The sequence below is a fragment of the Chinchilla lanigera genome, unplaced genomic scaffold, assembly GCF_000276665.1.
Source record: "Chinchilla lanigera isolate Chin_1 unplaced genomic scaffold, ChiLan1.0 scaffold00048, whole genome shotgun sequence".
NCBI classification, from domain to species: Eukaryota; Metazoa; Chordata; class Mammalia; order Rodentia; family Chinchillidae; genus Chinchilla; species Chinchilla lanigera.
The window spans coordinates 9,986,188-10,010,045 of record NW_004955449.1 but is presented as its reverse complement, the minus strand read 5'-3'; the positions used below and the strand labels follow the sequence as shown (position 1 = coordinate 10,010,045).

At 35.9% G+C, this 23,858-nt stretch overlaps 1 pseudogene; it reads right to left on the bottom strand.

Moving 5' to 3' along the window:
- Positions 1–113: 113 nt before the first annotated feature.
- On the bottom strand, positions 114–23,763 carry LOC102025743 (annotated as a pseudogene).
- Between the last annotated feature and the right edge of the window lie 95 nt (positions 23,764–23,858).

Below are 23,858 nucleotides of genomic sequence, written 5' to 3'. Positions count from 1 at the left end.
TTTCAAGTGTGCAAAGGACAACATGAAATATATGAAAATGCCAAGGATAAATGCAAATTATGTTGTGTGAAATATATTTAACAGATGTTGACAAAAGTCATTACCAACTATACCTACATATTCCATCCTATAAGCTCATAAATCAAAGCTTTCAACTGATGGAACTCATATGTGACTGTGTTCTTTCCAATATGCATTCTTTCTTTTTCCCATGCTTATTCTATAACAGCGATGTATTTCTACTATGAAGTTCACAGTGTTCTAGAAACTAAACATATTCCTGAATAACACTGTCTCAAAACATTATCATGTGCTTTGACATATTTTTTAATAAGGAAAAGAAACACCTTTTGACATAATACCAGGTGTCGGTTCCCAGGTTTTTATTGTATGATTCCAAACTTTTGGTAACTTAAGAAGCACCAGTCATATTTTTTGGCACAACAAATTACTCCTATCACCAAATTCACAATGCAGAGATAGAATATTTTCTTATATGGATCATAGTAGGACAGCAGCTCTTCCTCCTGCTCAGCCTTCTTCATTAACTCTTCAGCTTGTCATTTTGAATGGTCATAATGAGAAACACAGATGTTAGTTAATACAATAGTGGTGATATTAAGGATATTATCATAATGCTTCTTGAGTGGGGTCCATAAAAGCCAATGGCTCTTTGTATTTGTTTTCCAGTATGAACAGAAAATGGGCTACATTCAGTTTCTGTTCATCACAGTCATTACAAAATTCCACAGATTTACTCCAGATCTTTTCCACCACTGGATAACTTTCAAAGTTCCAGAGATATTTGCTTGGACCATCAACATGGAAATACATTTCTCAAGAGTGTCATCATATTCATTCACTGGCTTCAGGACAATATTATCAGCTCTATTGCATCTTGCTTCCAGGACTTGTTTGGTGAGTGCCTGGAACTGCTTTGCCAGCATCGCAGAGAGCCAATCAAACTTGATGAAAGCTTCTCTGGAGCTGTCTGGCATCACAGCATCCATGAAGTCATAGAGAGAGGGTGTAGAGAATTTCTAAGTCAAATGGGCATTTTCTGCTACAGCAACTGATGCCAGGTCAAAATACTCATACTTACAGTACAGGAGCAAGAAGCTGACAATATTCTCTGGGGGGAAAAGAATTCTATTGAAGCAAAAATTGTAGTTTTCATATCCTTCTCTAGACCCCTGTATTGCTTGCTTTTCTCTCATTGCTGAGACAAAATACCTGATGCCCAAAATTAAAGACAGAAAGGTTTATTTAGCTCACAGTTCATGGAGGTTTTAGTCCATACTTGGCTGGTTCCAAGGTAGAGGGGCCCACGGCAGAGGGCAACAGTTCACAGTGGCAGAAGACAGCAAACGCAGCAAGAGCAAAAGGGAGGAGTGGCAGCTGGAAGAGCAGCCTGTTTCCATCCCTTACACTGTATGCAAATTACCTGCCCCAGGGCAAGTGTAGCACTCACATCCCTAATTCCAACACTGGACCATGAATCAGTCATAACTCTGGAAGCCTGCCCCATGACTGCATGAGGCTTTGGGGGGACATCCAGACACAAACCATAACAACACCATATCCATGTTCACGAGTGTCTGATTGTGAAGGAACTCAAGGTCCAAATCTTCCTCTGTCCTAGGTGTCTTGTCAGTAAGGGTGTCCAGTACTGCCTCATACTTTCTGGTCCTTTAGGGCTGTCTTGAGGTTGAGGGCTTCCACCAGAGCAGTCCGCTGGAGGACTAAGGTGTTGCTGACACTGTGGCTATCACTGTTCTTGGTGGCCACACCCACATCAAGCTCAGGAGTTGGCAGATGAGGTGCTCAATCTGTTGGCAATACACTTCAGAAAGGAGGCATAGTACCTGTTGCTGTGATAGGCCAGTGTAAGATTGTAGAAAACGTCTAGCTGGTAGCCTGAACCCTGCAGTGACTCAAAGAACTTTGAACACATGGCTTCATAGCACAAACAACACAGCCTGACCTGGCTGACATAGCCATTCTTACCCTGGCTCTCACCTCCTGTTTTCCCAGCACAGCAGCTGTTCTGCAAGGCTCCTGGCCCAGGGCCGATCGCCCTTACTGTACTTGATCACAACTCGCAGAAGAAAGGACCTGGCTATGATAGGCAGGGTTGTCCTAGAGGAGGAAGGCAACTTTGGTGGCCTCTGGAAAAACACCTGGTACAAGTGGTACTGCTCTGGTTCATAGTACAGCTGGTTTAGTTGCTCATAGCATGAACTCCTGCAGGCAGATGTAGCAGTAGCCCCACAGCTGCAGGCCAACATGAACCAGTCCACCACCACAGTGAACCCCCTCCCGGGGAACTGTGCAGTGCTCAGCCAGGCCACAGCCACCACTGATTCCAAGGCCAATTTTTATTTTTAAAATGAATGTGAAAGAAATGATCCTAAAAGCAAGCCTTTAATATAAAAGAGAAAGGTTGTTTGTGGAGATTTTAAAATGTCAATCAATTCAAACAGTATCAAGAAAACAAATAACTATAAGAAAAAAATGGACAAAGGACCTGAATAGGTAATTCTCAAAAAAGTCATACAAATGGTCAACCGGTATATGAAAAAATATTCAATAACACTAATCATCAGGGAAATGCAACTTAAACCACAGGAAATATCATCTGACACCTGTTAGAATGTTTTAATGAGAAAGAAGAAAGTTACATGGAGCATAGAGAATCATTGCACACTCTTGATGGCGATGTAAATAGCATTAATAACTTGGAGTTTCTTCCAAATATTGAAAAACAGAATTATCATATGGTCTAGCAATCTCAGTACGTGCTATATATCCATAAGAAATGCAATTAGTACATCAAAGAATTATTCATTCTCATGTTCCCTGGTGCACTACTCACAATAACCAATATGTAGAAACAGTGCTCACTTTGGCAGCACATCTACCAATAGTAGAAACAACCTAAGTATCTGACAGAAGAATGGATAAAGAAAATGTGGGGTGCATATAAATGCACACACAGACACACATGCAATATTACTCATCCTCAAAAGAGAAGAACCTCCTGTTACTTCTGACAACATGGATATGAGCCTGAAGTTCACTATTCTGAATGAAGTAGACACAGAAAGACAAGTACTGTGTGATCTTTCTTTTATGTGGAGTCCAGAAAGTTGAACTTGTAGAATGGTGCTTGCCAGGGGACATGGGGGCAGGGTGGAAAATGGGAGAAAAGCAGAGATATTAGGGAAACGGCCCAGAGTTTCCAGATGCAAAGTGCCTGTGATTCATTGTACAGTGTGATTACTACAGTTAACAATTTATACCTAAAATCACTGAAAGACTAGATCTTAAATGTTTTCAGCATACACAAAAAATTATGACTGTGTGAGGTTAGTGATATGTTAATGATTATTGCAGTAATCACTTTACACTGTATACATGTACCAAAAATCACATGCTTTTAGATATACACAAATTTTTCAACCATTATACTTTAAGAAAGCTGAAAAAATGTTGAACCCAAACACAAAGATGATATCTCCATCCCACCATCTACACCTAGTTTTGCAAAGAATTAAAAGGCTTTGAGAAAGGCTTCGCTGGGAGGAGGAGTGTGGAACTATTTTAACAGCATTTCCAGGATTTTCAGTGACTCATAGTTCTAAGCATTCATGTGAATTCCCAACTTGCATTTTAAACTTTGCAATCATTTAAAAAGAGAATGCCTTCCAACTTTTCATGATAATGAGATTAAAACTTCCACAGAGAAAGCTTTAAAATAGTGTTAGTTTTTCATTCCTTCTCCCCCACCCCTGCATACTGATGTATTCAATCACATTGTAAGTGGAATTGCTTCTTGAATTTTAGAGAGGAAAAACAGTGAATGATAGATGTGGGATGCAGAATAGCACTAGAATTTTTGGCCCATCTTTAGAAGATGACTTTACTTGATTGCCTTGCTTCAGTTTCTTTCTCAGTGTGTGTATCGGTCAGCTTTGCTATGTTAATAAACATCCCTTTAATTTCAGTGGCTTAAGCATCAAATATGTTTCTTATTTACATTACATGAATGTTGCAGGTCAACCAGTGTGATCTCTGCATATCTATTCATTTTGGGACTCCTAATAAAAGCACCATTCTAACGCAAAAGCAATGACAAGCAGTTGAGAAGCATGATGTGATAGGCTGGCTTATAAATGCAAAATGAAGTTCAATTACTTGTTATGAGTGGTTACTATAGTACAGATTTAAAGACAGCAAGGGATTGGTTAAAGGAGATTATTTTATACCACTTTGAGGAGGTGAAAAGTTTCATTTATGGTTATTAGAGACATGTACATAAGTTACTAATTAGTTTTGCTTGTGTGGCGTAACTGCTTTTGTCTACCCAGGGGATTCTGAAGTCTGGTTGCCATTTTAGCAGTCTTAACCTGAGGCACATATTTGTTTTAAATACTTTGCTCTAATTGGACATTTGGCAGGCCAGCTCTATTGCTCCAAATATATCAGAATCAGCCCATAATCATAGAGTCAGGATTTCTTGTCCACCAAAAGTATACACCAAAAGTTTTATAGACAAAAATAAAGCATGAGTAAATACTACTGAATTAAATTCCAACATAGTTCAGAATGACAGAGGTATGAATCTTATTTTTCCAATTCAAGTATAGCAGGCTCTATCTTCCATAAGAAAACTTAACCTGGATATAGAAGTCCCCAGTCACTGAGCCAAGAGGGCTTTTTCTGCTTTTTTCCCTTGTTTTTTCTTCCTGCTTCTCTCTATTATGTGACAGTTCCCACTCTTACACTACAGCAGTAGAAGATGGATGTCTTTCATTTGTTCATAGAAGATGTTGCCAAGACATTTGACTTATAGCACTCCTTCAGGTCTTCCAAATCTGCATCTTTTCTGCTAAACAACAGCCATGGATATTTTATGACTTTGCTACGTTCCTTCTTTCCCGCAGATATTAGGTAACCTGTCTTTTAAAGTCTTACAACATCTCTGTTGGTTTCATCCAAGAAATAGAGTGCAAGCCTTTGCTATTGCTAGATCCTATCAAATTTGTAGACCTTGAAGCACCCCTGAATTTCTGGTGTAGAACTGGGGAGATGTAATCTCTGCCTGAAGATCCATAGGATTCTTGGTACACTAGCTTGGACTGTCCAAGGATAGACCTTACAACAAAGTCATCAATTCAAGGAGTTTATTTGTGAAATGCTAAAATGCCATTTGCTATGTTGGAAAAAATAATACAGTAAATAGAGTGCTGTATAGAGGGTCTCATTAATCCAGTGGGAGATAGAAGCTTTATGCAGAAATGCTGACAATTAGCAAGTCCAACTGAGGAAATAACTGGGGTATCCATGTGCTATTCCTTGAGAGGTTCTGCTGCATGCTCAGAAGAGGATGAAAAAATTCAGTGGTAAATCAGTGACTCTCAAGAGCCTCTGCACCAGGGTTAATTCTTCTAATCTTTCTTCATGGGGCAGTGAGGTACGAAGATTCTGAGGAAGCTTTGGTTCAGAGATGTAGGTGTAGGAATCCCTAATGAAGTCAAGTTTGCTGAAGGGATGAGAAGGACCGGTCTAATCTTAATGTCTGTGCTTCAGTTGTTAATATGTAAAATAGAGAAAAATACTGCCTGTGGCACTTACCTAGACATAGAGACCACTACAACCCAAAAGAGTATTAGAAATTTTGGTTTCCAGCATGTTCCTAAGACATGTGCATCTATTACCAGGCAACCCCAGGACCTACTGTGTGAGCAGCACTGACATCATCCAGGTGTGGTGGCTCGTGTGTGTAAGACCAGAACTTCGAGAGGCAGGAGGACTGTAAGTTTGAACCCAACCTAGGAAACTTAGCAAGACCCTGAGTCTCAAAATTTAAAAAAAAAAATTAAAAGGGCTGGAGATATAACTTCAGTGTAAAAGCCCTAGGTTTGATTCCCAGTACGGTAGTAGTAATAGTAGTAGAAGTAATAGTAATATAAAGAAAAAGTATTAATGTCAACAGGAAGTGATCTTCATTGCATAATTTTCCCAGTATACAAAGTTTGAGATTGATTTACCTCATCTAATCTTTTCATTATACAGTTAAGAGTCCAGAGTGATGTAGGATAATTCATTGCATTGCGCTGGTTCGTATTAGATGAAGGCCCAAATTCCCATCTCCTGAGCTGCGTTGTGCTTGTTGTATTCTTCCTAGAATATTCTGTCAATATTCACTTTATTATTTAGCGTATTTAATGGCTTTCTGCTATTATGATGATGGCACACTTCACCCTGAGGTAGTGAGCATAAAAACTAAAAGGATATTATAGAATTTCAAGCTGCTATTAAAATCACAGAATGAAATTTTATAATTATCTCTGAAATTATTGACAACTCCAAGTATTCCTCAACATTCAGTTTAAATTCTTGCTATGACTTTTGCCAAGGAAATGATTAATCAAAACTGCAGTTTTTGAAGAAAGTTCAGTGAGACAAAATTCCTTGAGTGTACACAAATATTGAAACATGTGCTTTATTTCAATGGAACATATTTTAAGTACATACTATTAATCTCTATGAAGTAATTAAATATCTGATAAAAAGAAGGTATAAGGTCAACTTAAAAGCTATTTTGCTAAAAAAGGAAAACCTGTTAAACAGCATAATATAAAATTCAAATAAATCTGGGCAAATGTATCTCAGCATTTTATATAAAAAAGAAAACAAACAAAAAGAAATGTTTTTATCAGTTAAGTAATAAGTGAATATTTTCCAACATGAATATCAAAAATTCGCTATTGTGGAAGTTATAGTTGAAAATATATTTTCTTTTTCCCAAATATTCCCCCTTGTGAAAAAAAAATGTTGCTCATTCATATGGGCTTTTGACTTTTTGAGGTATTCTTAGGATTTTTTTATTATTCACATAGCAGAGTTCACAATAACATAGGTGCATGATTTATGACAAAAGTTACTTACCGTTTATTCACTTAACAAGCAAAACCTATGTGGAAGTCTTGGGGTCCGTGCTAAGGAGATACAAAGTGGAGTAAAACACCCTCCACAGTGTGGCGATGTTCTGTAGACAAATGATTTCCATACCTTCAAATCAATGTCCCATCTATGGAAAACATGGGAAATGCTCCAGAATTTTAAATGTTTCAAAACTACAGAAAAATTTCGTTTCAGGGATATAAGCCTGCTGAACTAATTTGATTATCAAAGTAAAATACTTTATTCCTTTCCATTATTAAGCTATTCTACTTTTATAACTGCCCCTTAAATATGAATTAGACAACAAAACGGGAAAATGAGTACATATAAGTGAACAACTGACAAAAGAAAATAGATTTGGTGAGGGAGGAATCTTCATGACTCCTAGTTAAGCAGCAGCGTCATGAAAAACTGAAGGACCTTTCAGTATCCCTGGATGATTTTATACAAAATTTTGACCTCACAATTAGTGATCATAAAAATTAAGATTATTTTGTGGGATCTGAATGGCTGTATAAAATGACAGCAAAAAAATTACTTTTTAAAGTTTTTTTCAGTGTAGGTTTCTAGGGAGCTTCATGTGTAATACAAACATGTGAAAAGTGTAGTCTAGTGAGAAGAAATAGCTCAACTCAGGATTGTTTGAACAACCCATAAGAATGACGTGCATTCAAAAGTTGTAGGAATTTAGGCAAAGAGAAAGCTACTTGTCACACATTGAAAATGCACAAAACAGTAAAGGAAGTAGAAGGAAATTTAAGAGCTGAGGTTTGAAACAACGAAGGTTGTGTTTCATCACAACGAAGGCATAGTCTGAAGCCAACTTTTTCAGTTGTTGAAACACTAGACAAGGAGCGGCTTGGTATCTTTAAATCTGTGAAGGCAGATTGTTTCAAGAAATGCTGTGTTTCAAGACATCTTTAATTGGCGAAATATTTTTATTTTTGATGCACTTAGAGGCATTAAGGTTTGAATGTGAGATGCATCCTTTCTTGCTGGGATATTTGCTCTTAATTAAAATGCTTTGTATCCTTTAATCCTTTATGTTCTTTAATTTTTGGCTCTATATGAAATTTTAAATCATGTAGAATTAGTGAGAATGTAAACTTTCTTTTATAGTAGCTTTATCTTCATGGTACTAAAGTCTCATTAAAATGTGGTAAAGTTAAAATATTAAGTGTCTGTAAAATATGATCCTGATATTAATTGTGGAGGGTTTAGTCTTTTGAAATGAATATTAATTGCTCTGAAGATTAAAGTGTTATTCTTTGATGTTTCGGGAATATATTCATCCCTTGAGATATGCCATTATACACCTTTCCTTCCCAGAAACTTTGCATTTAGGGACATGAGAGTTTAATTTACATAATTGACTCTTTTTATTTTTTCACCACTAAATTTAAAGCATGTTATTTCACAGAAATTTTAAAGGTGCTTATTTAGAGCACAAATTTAACTGAAAATATTTTTTACAGTATACTTATGATGCACTCAGTAACAGCTTAGGAGTAACTCAGAGAATAAATATAATGACCCCATTGTCAAGAACTGACAAGATCAATAATGGGATCATATACATAAAATAGATAATTACTCAAAAGAATTAAACTGACAAAATATGATATTGACAAAGTAAGAGTACAATGAAAGAGTACAGTTATTACAGGCTGGAATATTTGGGAAACTGAAGCAAAATGTAAAGTAGGGGTAGAATCTAGTTTGTAGAAGATACTCTTCCAAAAAGAAAATTCATTTTATATATATATATATATATATATATAAAATTTCTGGGAGGGTGAGAAGTGGGTCACCATGTTGTATCAGTAATTTAGAGTCAAATTCTAGAGAGCCATAGTGGAAGCCAACAGAGTAAAAGGAAGAAATTGATTAACAGAAAAAATGCCAGATAAAGGTCACGGGAAATTTGGATTGAGATGAGGCCACTGAATTAGGTGAACTCAAGAGGAAAGTTTCAAGAGAGCATTTAGAATCAAAGCCACATTATAGAAGTCTATAAAGAAAAACAGTTATGATAAATGGTGGCAGTAGGAATAGCCCACTCATCTGAGCAAAAGGAAAATTAGGGTCAAGGAAAGTTGTACAGTAAGTGTCTGCGTGTGTGTGTGTTCAGGATACATAACACATTCCATACAGTGTGAGGAAACGAAAGTCAACCCTCCAGCATGAATATGTGGAATATACTATGTTCCTCAAATAAATGGGCAGATTATATTTTAAAAACATTGGGTAAATTAATATTCAATGTACCATGGTTTCCTTTCACTTATGAGTGGCCTCATCTTGCTGGGATGAAATTTTGGTAGTAAAGTTTGGGTTTCTGTTCTACTACAACAGATCATTGGCAGGAATGACAAGTCGTCATTTATATTAGCAGCAATGAGTGGAACTGGGACGATTTGGTAGAATTACAGTTCATTAACCAAACATTTCTAGCTTAGCCTCTTCCTGACTAGCTCTTTTAGGACTGAAATGTGTAGAAACTCACTTTTCCTATTTCTACAATTGTAATAACCAGCTTCATTGTGTACATTTACTGCTTTCTGTCTTTTTGATATCTTTACCATTCAGGAAGTCCTTGTTTCAGACATGGAGATGGGGCGAGGTTAATAAGTAGCCTTTAGTAACCCCAATGTCTCCCCAACCAACTTTCTAACACCAAAGTCATATGATTCAGGCCTGTCATTCAGATGCCCCTCACCTTGAGTCAAGGTGATAGTTTACCTGCTCAGGGCAGATCTGTGCGTGACCAAGCCAGAAAAATCAGAGTAACTCCATGGTTTTCATCAAGGATAGTTACAAGGAAGAGATACGCATGTATTTCTTTAGGACTGTTAGGTGGAGAGGACAAATAAATGCAGACGTGCCAATTATTTTTGCAATCATATCAGAGAAACACTCTTGAAAATGAAGCCAGCTCAGAAAAAGTGGAGCTGAGATGGGAGGTAGGACTCTGACAGTGTTGCTTTAAGCTCCTGGATCCAGGGATGCCTCTGTATTTTAGCATATGATCCAGTACATACCGGTTCTTTTCTTCAATTGGTTGTCATTTGCTATATAAAAGGTCTTGTTTTACATAAAAATGAGCATAATTTGCTATGAGAGGAGAAAAAATGTCTGAGCAAGGAAAGTTATAACTGTTCCCTTCTTGAATGCCAGGACAGTTTAGTCTTCAATTCTACAAGAAATATGGATGTACTCATTTTCTACCTGGTGCTACAGCTGTTAATGTCCTTTTGAACAAAAATTCTGATACCGTAATGTGAAACAGTATTTTCTAGATCTTTTCTGACATTCTAGCTTGTGGTAGGCAATGTCTGCCCAGCCCACAGTCTTTCCTACTTCTTTCTCATTGTTCACCTACAACTGCAATGACTGGCAAAGGTCAGACACATACTTTCCTGTGTTTTCTTCAGCTGAGGGTGATCATGTGGTCAAGTTCTGTGCAATAAAATATAAGTGGAATCTAATGGGAGAAATGATTTGTTTTCTGATTGTTTTTTAAAAAGATGAGTTCTGACATTATCCCTTGTTAGTTTTGAGTACAGGAGAACAAAGACGATGTCTTGAGCTAGAGCAAGCATGCTGAAATGAAGAGGCTTATGAAAATGAAGGAAAGAAGAAGCCACCTGATCTAAAATGATAACTGTACCAAACTTGAGACAACTTGTGCTCTTTTTTCCTGCAATAAACTAATTCAAACAAGTTTTCAATGTTTAAATCTTACTTTCTGAGGCTCGCAAAATTTTATGCTAGAAAATGTGCATGCATTAAAATCTGAAGACTCAGTCTGATTTCTATCTTCTGTAGTTTACAGTTTTTTGATATGACTTTGCCAGTTTATGATTCCCTATGCATTTATTTCCTTTTATTATATGTGGTGTAAATTACATATCCTGGGTACATCAGAGTTGATATAAGAATTAAGCTGGAAAATTCATTTGAATATATTTTATAAAGTATTTAGTGCTAAAGAAATATTAGATATTTTGTTTTTTAACTGACTTTTAACTTCTTTTTTCAGAATTATATCTATGTCAGATCTTTGTAAGGGTAAGCAGCAGAGACCTTGTAAAAGAATATCACTTACCACTGATTTTTTCATAGATAAGTCTCTTAAGAAAGTAAGCAAAAGATAGATTGTATTGTATGGGAATCTTAAGCTATTTTGTTGGAAAATAATACACTTTTCTGATGTTCTATTTATGCTCATCTTCTATAATAGCAAAAGAACAAAGGAAATGACTGGAAATGTTTTATTTGTTACGTTATTAATCCGCAGATTCAGTGCAGTTATTCAAGCAAAGCACAAGTGCTGACATTTTAAAGTTAAGTGCTGAATGATTATGAACTTCATGCTATTTTGATACTGTTACTTGAAAAGTAATATAGACAAGTTCTTGAATATGTCCACAGTGGTACCAGAAAAATTCAATATTTGTGTAAAATTTCATAGGATCAGCTGTTTAAACAACAGACTGATTAAATATCAATACATGTTTTGCAAGCATTGTAAATTTTACCCTATCATTATCTCATAACACAATTTTCAGCTGGTAAACAGGTTTTCCTGAAAGCAACTAAATTATAGCATACCGTGTCCTTGTCCTGGAATGTAACAGTATTCTACCAAAATACACCGGGGAAAAGGGCAAGCCCTCATCCTGCCTTATCCTACGTACCGTAGATCATAAAAGTGTCTTAGCTGCTTTAAAAATTACTTCATTCCAAGCATGCACAAAAATTTGTACCTTTTCTTACTCTTATGGAACTCCTTCATGCATTATAGGAAAAAATAACATAATAATATAGAAAAACATAAATTCTGATGAAAAACTTTGACAAGGGTGCTTTTCTTCCAGTATAGGTATTTTCTTGCTCAACCATAAACTCTTGATGTTTGAAAGGTTATTATCAATCACAAGTTTTGCCTTTAACTTTGTCCATTTAAATTGTGATTATCTGCTATTCATTACTTAGATAACGATTAAACTGTAGTTATTTTGGATTTAGGACATTATGTGGTTTACTTATTCTTTTAATTTGAGATATGTAATTAAGGATGAAATAAATAACAGTTTGAATGCATTTAAAATGTTAAGCTCCTCCATGGCAGGAGAGTATTTTACACCTCTTTTTTTTTTTTTTTTTTTTTTTCATTTTTCTCCGGTACCCGGAACCAAACTCACAACCTTGCACTTGCCAGGCAGGCGCTTTTGCCGCTGAGCTAAATTCCCAGCCCCTTTATACCTCTTTTATATCTTCCTTATATAGTAATTCAGAAATATCAGCCTGAGAGCTAATCATGAATCAGTAACTGATTAATACATATACCAACATCACTCAGAAATTACTAAGACATCTTAAATTAAAATGGCTACTTAACAGTAAAAAATTGAAACAGAAAAATTCTTTGTTTTTTATAATTTTTCTTTTATCTTCACTTGACTATTGAAGGAAATCATTTAAAAATATCTATTAGTAGTGTGAATGCTGAAATTTTACCTAAACATGATTGACAGAAGTAGATAAGCAAATGAGTAAATAGAATTTTAGGCCAATGATAAATGGTTGAAGATGAATCTTCATTATTGACACTACATTGGAAATCAATATTGTTTTCTCCCAGACCAAAACAAAATTAAACTGATTTAAAAACTAAATTGTTGCTCATCGTCTTTTGAAAGTTCTGAATAACTGATTTTATTTATTTTAAGAAATAAAAGAAGGAAAACATATTAACAAACAGACATCCGTTTACAAAATAGTATAAGAACAATACAAACAAAACAGAGTTACAGACAAAGTTGTAGGAAATTAACCGTTGTTTTTGTATTACTTATTGATATCTTCAAAGTGGTTTCTCAAGAAAACAGAGACATACAAGATATATCAAACAAGTAGTCATTGACTATTCCTTTCTGTAGAGCAATAGAAGACAGTAGTACAACTATACTAGCTATACTATATATACATACTTACATAATTTCCCCTTCTTTCCCGTCTCTTTTCCCCCACCCCAGTTGCCGTTTACTTTTGAGCATTTTCCTTTCATTTCACAATATCTATCATACTTCCTAGTTTCTATTCACTCCTTCAGGTCTTACACTAGTGAGACAATAAGGTGCTTACACATGCAGGTCTGATTTATTTCACTTATGAGTATGCCCATCAGAATCATGGCAGACTTCTCAACACAAACCATCCAATCGAGAAGAGCTTGGAGCGAAGTATTACAGGTCCTGAGACTGATTTTATTTTTATCCCTAAGAGAAATTTCCTCTCATGTGTCAGATTATCTTCCAACCTACACCCATACCTAATTCCCTTCAATCAGCCTAGCAATACTAGCAGCTATAGACACAAACTAGAAGTCATTTTTTTTCTATATTGTCTAGCTTTGAGTTATACTTAGTGTCAGAAGCCTAGGAAACATTGTGAGTGCACATATTTTAATGTAACATATAAATATTTTATAAGGCATATATTTTAAAAATTGATTTAGTATTTCTGTATCATTCTGGATCTTCTACAACAAATACAAAAAAAGGAAGAAAATGAAAACAAAATAGTATGTTCACCAGACTGCCAAGAATTCTCCTTATGGATCTATGCAAGGCTTCTAATTTCTAATGGATTGCTTTTATTGCTTTTGGAGTATTGCCACTGAATTTTTCCTTAAATTATTGTCAGATTGTTTCTAGTGAATTTATCTCAGTGGTTTGCTGACCTCCCCTTAGCAACCTGCTCTGAAGTCACCCTAGACTTAGCCAGTGGAGGTTTCTTGACCCATATCCATAGGCTATTGAGCTCATCTCAGGGAACTGCTCCATCCTGACTGCCAGGGCTCTTCCAGGTAAGGCCATTTTATTTCCAAAGAGTTGCTGGCCCGCTCTTAGTCCATTGGCAGGCTCTGACTCCTGGACCATTCCCAATGAACAGGCAGAGTACAGTCAGTTGGCTGCTGCCAGTGGCAATGTGGCCCATAATGCTCAAAAATGACACCTTTCATGAAGCAGTTTGGTCATGCAGGGAAAATAATGTAGTCATGATTATTAAAAAAAAAAAAGCAACTAGTGTTCAGTGTGGCAAAAGCAATTGCTCACCACAAACTGCAACACTACTGTCAAACAAATTTACAAATTAGAGATAAGTTACTGATTTAGAGCTGTATATTTTCCTTCTATCTACTTTTTCTCTCCAGGGTATTTGTTTCAAATTTTAGCCCATAATTTTATCACTAAAACATATTTTATTATTTTAGAGGTTTTCTGCAAACAGAATTTTAACTGAAATTAACATTTCATCATAATCTTTTCTACATTTCTATAGACCTATTAATTATTACAGTCAAATCTCCATAATATTATTTTAGGTTGATTGAAATAATTTTGAACAAGCTTTAAGTAGGTATTAGTCAAACATTTTCTAAGAACACTAGGCTGAAGCATTCCACTGGTCTCTAGAATTACTTCCTAAGTATTCTAAACAGACCTCAAGACTATCTAATTAAAGAAAATACTTAATAAGCAGGTCAAACACTTTACTTTCCTTATGTCTGTTTTCACGACCAAGAATATAGATATCATGGAACAATTCTATGTTCCCAGGAATGCTCTGTGCTTTTACTTTAGAGTTAGAAATTAATAAATGTAATAATAATTGTAGAGAGAATCTGATACACTACTGCCATTACCAAATTTAAAGATTTAAATTAAAAATTTATCTTTAAAGTCAATACATACTTTTTTATTTCAAATCCATGTAATCCTAACAAAAGGAATTGATGTAATAATTCAGCTTTTAAAACCTTAATTTTTATATAATTTCAGATTTATAGAAAAGTTTCATCAATAGTATACAGAATTCTTATAGACTTTTTACATAGATTTCTCAAATGTTGGCATCATAGTTTCTGTTTAATTATCTCTTCCTGTCGCTGTGAAAGGTATGTGTACTTTTTCTTTTCAACATTTTAAAAGCAAGTTTCAGATGTGTAACAGCAGCAAAGATATGAGAAACAGCAAATTTATTTGTATATGAGTTTACAATAAGAAAAATCTTCCCATAAAATACCTAATAGATTAAAAAAAGGAAGTTGAGTACTAAAGAATTTTGTCTCAATGCAAAAATAGGTCTCTTCTTTAACCTTTGTGCCTGGGAAATAGCTTTATATTTAGAATTACTGTAATAAGAGTGTCCTTGTTATTAATGGTAGAACATAAGGTACCTAAATATTTTTGGTAATAGTGTAGTTCATGATATGCTCCTAGAGAGGTTTGCTTAAAAAAAAGAAAGAGAGTCTCAGGGCGGAGGCTGACTACTCAGAAAAATCAACAGTATGAATATAATTGGGAAAGGACTGAAGATTGATTTCAGTTATGTTGGCAATGATTCACTAATACCTACATTATGGAACTATAGTCAAACCTGTAGGAAATGAAGGTTCAGGGAGTTGTCGAGGTTGGCAGTGCTCCTTGACTATATTCATACTGCAGTGCTGACAGGGTACTAATTCCTTGCAAAAGATGCAAGGATTGTGTTTGGAACCCTCTTAAGCCTTCACCCCATGTGTCTCTACGTCTGGCTCATTCTAACTTTCATCTTTTGTCTATAATAAACTATAAGTACAAATAGCTTTTTATGAATTCTGTGGGATTTTCTAGAAAGTTATTGAATTTGAAGGTAATAATAGGAACTCCTGTATTTGTAGTCTGCTGGTCTGCAATGTAGGGTGAAAGAGAAATTTCCTTTCAAGTTCTTATGTTCTCCTGGAATGAAATGACAATAGATGAAGGAGGAGGAAAGACAAAATTATTATATGCATCGAGGCAATTATATAATGTGATTACCTACTAGCCCAGAATGACTCTCAAGGGCATATCCTTCTTTTTCATAGGACATGGAGAGAATGGGGATGCAGACAATTTTTATGGGTAGAATAAACAAGTTTTAGAAGAATCTGTGGGCTCGGAAATGCATACTATGACCTGGATCATCTATTGAGTGTGCTGCAGAGACAATGTATTGTAAATTATTCTCTTTGGAATACTGAATAGGACCAAAATGAGAGACAATATGTGTGGCAAAATCTGCCCAAATGTGTTGAAAGACTTTAGTCTTTCTTCTCATGATGTGAATTTAGTTAAATAGAAACACAGGGAATGAATTAGAAGTAATCTGTATCTTCCTTAGAAGGTCTGGATTTTAAGCAAGCAAGATACCAAAGCAAAGCTTCCTCTAGCATCTGCTGCTGTCTATGCATCTTTTATTTAAAATAAGCAGTACACCAGGGTGGAGTGACAGTCCCTGGACTCCTTCAAAGGAGAGAGTAATCCTAGGGACTTTCTAAACTGCAACTGGTATCTGAAGTGAGGGCGGTTTTGTGAGAACTAATTGTGGCAACTGCAATTTGATAAAACATTGCTTTTGGTGTCAGGAACCTTGGGCAGACTTGGTAGGCTGGAGGACAAGACCACTAACCCTGAATTTGGCTTAATTGTGGGTAAAAATAAAATGTTTTACTTGGAGAAGGCTGATAGTCATCTGCTTACCCAAGTGATCAATATTAATATCTCTTGCAATGGCTAATACTGATGTGTTTACCTCTACACATGGTACACTGAGAAGGGGAATTCTCTTCTGTATTAGTCTTACCAAAAATATTCTAAGTATAATTTAACCATATTTAAAAATATCTCTATGAAGACAACAATATGCAGTATAATAACCATTGGCGAATTCCTACTATCTTTTCTAGTGAAACTCTGTATTGTCTCTAATGTTTTTTTAAATTATTATTCTCTTATTCTCTTTAATGGTTTGATCAAGCTTCCATTCTTACATCTGGTAACGTGAGCAACTTCATTGAAGACAACAATATGTAATATAGCAACCACCGTTAATTCCTATTATTTGGTTTGACACACTGTATCATTTTTAATGTTTTTGCTTCATTTTGTTTGTATTTTGATTTTTTTTTTTTACTATTCTCTTTAAAATAAAAAAAAAAATCTCAAAAAAAACCACCTTAAGTAGTAGTCCACAGAGTAACTGACATAAGGGCCTGGAGATTATGGACAGGGAGATAGAAATACTAAGTGCACATGGGATCTTGGATTGTATCTTGCAGTATAAAAAGGATTTAAGTGGCATAATTAATAACATTTAATCAAGACTGGAAGATCAGTTAATATTGTAGTACCTACTTTTATTTTGTAGTTGTCATAGAAACTTTCTTATTTAAGTAAACTGTTATCTTTAAGGAAAATTAGGTAAAGAATTAATCGGATCTATATCTATTATTTGTATTTGTATTTTTCCCTGAGTCTAAGATTATTTTAAGATGAAATTTAAATAAGAATAGTTTCTTACTTATACATTGTAAATGATAAAAATCAGGAAATTAACAGATACAATAGTATTTAGATTACTCAAGTTTCATCAGTTGTCTTTAGAATATTTAGAATCACGTGCACTTTATGAATAGGAATTGAACTATAAAGGATTATTTTTCTACAAGTGAAAAATATGACAAAGTAGATGGACATTGAAATTCTAATGCTCAACGACCTTATATAGCAAAGTACACTTTGTGACATTTGAGTCAGAATTATGTATGATGTAACCCAATGAATTTTTTGGTTAGTGGCACCAAACCATTTTTCTTTGGAAAACATTGTCTTCATTCTGGCTTCACCTTATTTCCAAAGCTGAGAAATTTTACTTTATACATTATTATTGTCTTCACAACACTCTCATCTGATTCAGTTGTTCATTTTAATAAATTATTTGTTTTCTGATTTCTAATTTTCAACACTGCAAATTTAAATATGCTACTTAATCTCCCCGAGTCTTACCTTCTTCATCTGGAAAATGGGAAATTCAATACATATTCTGTAGTTTTTAAAAAACTATGATTAAGTATGATGATATACTAGAAACAGCTAGCAGAATTCTAGATAGCATTAGATGCTCATCAAATATATTTTTCTGCTTTCAGTTCCCAAAGTGAAAGCCTTAGCATTCATGTAAATGCCAGTCTCATAAGTCCATAGACTGGATTACAACTCAAGTGGAGCGAGCTGCAGACTACCCAAATGGCTTAGCCTCCAAACCTGAGGGATTCCCCATTCAGATGTCTCCTATCGTGCTTGTTACGCATTATGTGCCTGAAGTATTCTATTAGGATCCACGTGTGAAACCAGGCTGAGTGGTAACACAGGTCATTATCATTTTAGAGTTTATATGATAACCAAGTTAACTGAGGCTAGGACCTGGTGGAGACACTGAGGCAGACAGGCCTAGAAGGGGCCTATGGTGGTTACTTGAGTAGACTGGTCATCTCCTAGTCCCTGAAGATCTGGAAGAAGTAAAGTCCTCAAAGCCCTCTTAAAGAGGCAGAAAGAAGGATGAGAAAGAATCACGGTTGAGGCTGATAAGTTCCCACGCTCATTTGGCTAGACTGACTTCCACATGACTCAAGTTTTAACTTGTTTGTCATTCTTTCCTCCTTTCTAAAATGAAAAATCCCTATCTTTTTCAGTAAACACAGAAGATTCCTCCTGTGTACTCATAGACACCAGAAAACACTTTCAGTCACTCTGAGGACGCACCACCTACCTTTGGCCAAATATTGGCTTATGTAGTGTATGATTATTGCCTAGCATAGCATTTAAAGCTCTTAAATCCACTCTGTCATTGTCTTTACTGTTTTCCTCAACTGGACTTTAAGCTTTTGAACCAAAAGCTTCTACTTTCATTGGCTAAAATTGCCAGAAACTGTAATTAACTTTATGAGTCCATATATATTTGTTCAAATATTGGTCTGAGTGTCTCTCTGAGGAGTTGTCGGGTGATATTAACGTTTGGATCTATACACTGAGTAAAGCTGATTATCTCACTTGTGATGGTAGGCTTACCCAATTAGCTGAATATCTGCATTGAATAAAAGTCTGAGAGCTCCTTCTATCTGACTGTCCTTGAACTACCTTCAGCCTTGAGTTAAAATATCAGTTCTTCCCACATCAAGAGCTTGATGGCCTTCAGAGTATAACTGCAGCATTGAATCTCTGGGTTTCCAGCTTGCTTAGCCACCCTACATGTCTTGGGATTGCTCAATGTCCTTAAACAGGTAGCTCAGATCTTTATATAATAATTCTCTTTGCCTTTGAATCAATAAATGAATGAAGAATTAAATTAGACAAAGTAAATTTACCACATACAAACAAAGTGGAGTTGGGTTCATTATGTCTGATTCCTTTGAGCTATAACATTTTAAGAGTCCAACGGCCTCTAGTCTTTGGCTTATTGAGTTTTGAGAAAGATACTAGGTAATTTCCCACAATAGCTGAAGAAAGGAAAACAAAATAGATGAAAACAGTAGTTTATATCTGTAGCAAAGTCTGTGCTACAAATCAAGTGGGTAAATCTCTCTGGTTTTCTTCTCAGAAGACTGTAGGCAGAAATCTATTTTCTCCCCTGGCATATTTGCTTCTAGCTCATGACATATGTATCATTCTGGGTGCTGAATTTCCTTTAAATGATTGTTTGTTTTTAAAGGAATGATAAACTGCATTTTACAATATCTCTTGTACCAAAAACAAAATGGAAAAGTAGTTTGAGGGAAGATGCAGATACTAGTGATACGTTTGTTAGCTTTCCATTGCTGTGACAAAATTCCCAACAGAAATCCACTTGTTTTGGCCTGTGCTTTCACAGGGTTCCATGTTTGAGCAACTCTGTTGTTTCTGAGTCTGCAGGGAAGAACATCACAGCACGGTGGTGTGATGGAAGGGAGTGGCACAGAAAAGATGAACAACACCTCATGGTGGCTGGAAGCCAAGAGAAAGAAAGATGCCTGTGCTGGTGGTCTGCCTCCTTCCTTACCATTTGTTCCATCTGAGCTTTCAGTCTATTGGGTGGTACTGATGACATTTAGGGCACAACTCTTCATTCAGTTGGCTGTCCCATATGCCAGTCATCTCTGGAAACACCTTCATAGACACACCCAGAAATGCGCTTTACTAAGATCCCAGCTATTTCTCATTCCAGTCAAGTTGATTATCAACACTTGCTATCACTAGTGGTTACTGTGGGCTTTGATAACTAAATTCAGGGCCCAAATATTGACCTTCTATAGATTTTAGTAGACTAGATAGTCAAGGGTGATGAAATTTAATCTCTAAGGTCCTTATCTGTCACTTCAGGTTGAAGAAAGATACAGTCATGAAAAACTGTGATAAGAGATACCTAGAGTATACTAGATTTCCTTATAATATCAAATATATGTTGGTCACACTTTGGGCCAGATATCTACTTAAGCACTTTACCATTTATTAACCCATTAATTCTCATAGCAAATCTAATTAGTGTTGTCATTATCATCATTTTATAGATGAAAAATCTGAGACACAGAGGAATGAAGTCAACATTCCCACAATTATTAAGTGACAGAATTGGGATTTAAACTCAGGTAGTCGGGGCCTAGAGGCCAGGCACTCAACTGTCTTGTTCTTCTATCTCTTGATAAACATGATTTGTTTCAATTTTGTTTTATTTTGATACTTATTATACCATTTGAAGTAGATTTGTATGCCTCCATTTTATAGATGAAGATTCTAAGAATTTGAGAATTTTGGGATCTTGTTAAAATCCTTGCAAAATGATGGATCCAAGGCACAAATACTCATTTTTCTAGTTTGAAAGTCCTGATTTATTTATATCTTCTTCTAGGTATTACGTGTTTCTTTTCTTCCTTCATCAGTCATCAATGTGTCTTCTATTTCATGCCTTTTGTCTAAGTAACATTACCTAGCCACTTCTCTTACTTTTTTTTTTTGTTCTAGGTGATCTTTATGTTTGTAAAAGAAACTGCTGGCTTCAACTGGTGGTTTTCAACATAATCACCTTCAATTTAATAATTTATTAGCCCTAAAATTTTATGAAGCACCTACTATGTGCTCTATTCTGTAGAACTATTCAAGGTCTTGCCAAATGCCTGGCTCTATGCTAGGCACTGAGGTTAGAAGGATCCATAGAACTAAATCCAGATTTTAAAAAAAAATTCATAGCAGTGTAGAGGATCTTCTTCATTCAAAGAAACAACTTGCTTAGCTTCTATTTGGGAAAGGCAGATGGAAGAGGCTGGTGAACCCCTCTGTGATTTGGAGCTAGAAGTCTGAGGACAGAACTTAATTTCTTAGTCACTAAAGAAAAGTGAAACCCTTGGTCTTGTCTCACCAGAATCTTGAAATATGGTACATAAAAATATTAAACATCTACTTGCAAAACAGCATAATAGGAAGAAATGTACTATCAACCAGTGAAGCCTACCCTCTTGACTGGGAACGGAATGTTTACCAATTGTCTGTTAGGATTCACACATTTCACATTTCTCTTGCAACCTTTCCACACACCCAAGGCCACCGTGGAGTCCAATGCTGTCATCTCCTGGTTGGAAGCTGTCCTCAGAGCCCTAACGCCCTGTCATTCAGGCAGTCCTTTCATCCACGACTTGTATCAAGTGAGCAGAAACCTTTTGAGGTTGTGCACCATTCATATTTATATCTCCAGGGCCGGGTTAAATAAAACCATCACATCTATTTTTATAATTGTACAATTTTCACAGATAGGCCGTGTGTCTTGTGCACGTTACATGGCGAGTATCCCTGAGATTAAAGAACAGTCTGAGGTCCTATGTCTTGTGCTCTTCAAATGAGCTTCAACCAGGTAAAAACAAGGTGAGTGAGGTGGAATAGAAGTCTGTCTGAGGGCAGCAGGAATTGGGTGGTGTAAAGTTACTAAAATTTTTTCCTCTAACTGAAGAAAACCACAACAAAGATGTTTGGAGGGGCTGGAGGTTATAACTGTTTTCACCTTAAGGACATAAAAAGTGAGAAATGGAAACACATATGTTCCACAATTGCATTAAAATGCATACTGAGATAACAGTTACCCATCTTTGCGTCAGTCACAGTTAGATTTAAAGACTACTGATGTTTTCCCCAACATATGTTGGCTTAAAGGAAGTAAATTCAAACAAAAAGGCTCTACTTCTTTCCCACTTCCAGTGAGGTTAAGGAAAATCAATGCCTTCCCAAGGTTTTCAAATTTGTGGATGACAACAACAAAGAAATATGGCTGATTTAATTTTGAAATCTGCTCCTAGTGATTTGTTTGGAGTCTCCTTTTCTATACTGGGTTAACCTGAGGCTCTTGTGGTCAGCCTGGATCCTCACGCTTCCTCACTGGGCTTTTGTTGTTCCTCTAGAGCAGGAGGAGAGTTTTGCCAAGGATCCAGCACTACACAGCACAGCGTCTCCTGCAGCCAACTTGATCTCACTTTCTTCCACTGAGCAGATGTGTGGTGATTCAGAGGTGTAGAGAGATAATTGGACAGTGGAACCAGGCCCTGTGTGAGAGAGAGTTTAAAAAGAAATTCCTTCAGTATGAACTAGGGTGTGAAAAAGAAAACCCAACAAACAGAACCTTGCATGTACAGGAAGTGAACCCAAGGGAGATGTGAGGACAGCTGAGCGAGCTCTCTGTAAGGGCAGGACTGAACCACCGGCTAGCGAGCTCAGTACTTCTGTCATAATGTTGCTTCTGACATAATCAAGCAGTAACGTAATTAAAACTCTATTCTATTATTTCCTCTACCTGCTTATTCAGAACTCTACAAATTTACATGTGAAAAGTGCCTTGAGTACAAAATCGTGTTTTAGTTTTTTTCAGTGTAACTTCTTTCTAACTCTTACAGAAAAAATTCAGTTAAAGCAAGCCATTTCCTAAATTCTGACTTAGGAATGACCATGTATACTACCTAATTTAACTGATATATTCTTGACTTCTATCTAGTTCACCGAGTCTATACCACAAAAAAATACTTAGTGCACCTTAATTCAACCAAATACATTGTCTGGCACGATATATAGCCATTTATTTTAAATGGAAAGATAACGAAGTTATGTTTAAATGGAAAGATAAAGGAAATTCTCTTTTAAAACCATATATGCACATTTTACCATTCAAATCAAGCAGTAATTATGAAAACTGTACTGTAGGAAAAGTATTGTTCTAAGTACTATGTAATGGGCAAGAAAGGTAGAAAATTCCACAAGATTGGACTCAATGATTTTACTAATGTATTAATCAAATTTCTTTTGTTGCTCAAGAAGTCTGGTAAATTAAAAGCAAAATAACTTGCAAAATTGCTAATGCTTCAAAGTGTCAGTATTGTAGAGCTAATTTCACTATTTGAGAGGTCAACATTATTTAACACATTTGATAATGCCTCCTAATTTAATCACAAAAAATATAACATTGTACAGATTTTAATAATGGATCTCTTTCTTTCTAGAACTTGATACCAAATTCAAGATACACTTTTCAACATTGACTTCTTAGTGGCAACGTGATCTTTGAAAATATCCTGATGGACCCATAAACTGTGGAATGCTAAAACAACACAAAATATATGTATTTGTCTTCTATCAGTGCCTTAACAAATTACCACAAATTTACTGGCTTAAAACAACACACTTTTATTACCGTACAGTTCTGTAGGTCAGAAGGCTGACGTGGGTCACACAGAGGTAAAAGGAAGGTGTTGTCAGGGCTGCATTCCTTGCTGGAGGTTCTGGGCAGAATCTGTCGTCTGTTCCTATTTCCAGAGAGCTTGTGTTCTTGGCTGGTGGCACTGTTCCTCCATCGCAAAGCCAGCAATATCACAGCAGTATCCCTCTCCTGTCTCTTGCAGACACTTTCCTCTCTCATTGCAGGGAGGAAATGTTATCACTTTTAAAGAACTTGTTAAATAATATCAAGCCTGCCTGGATATTGCAGGATAATCTCCCCATTTTCAAGCCCCT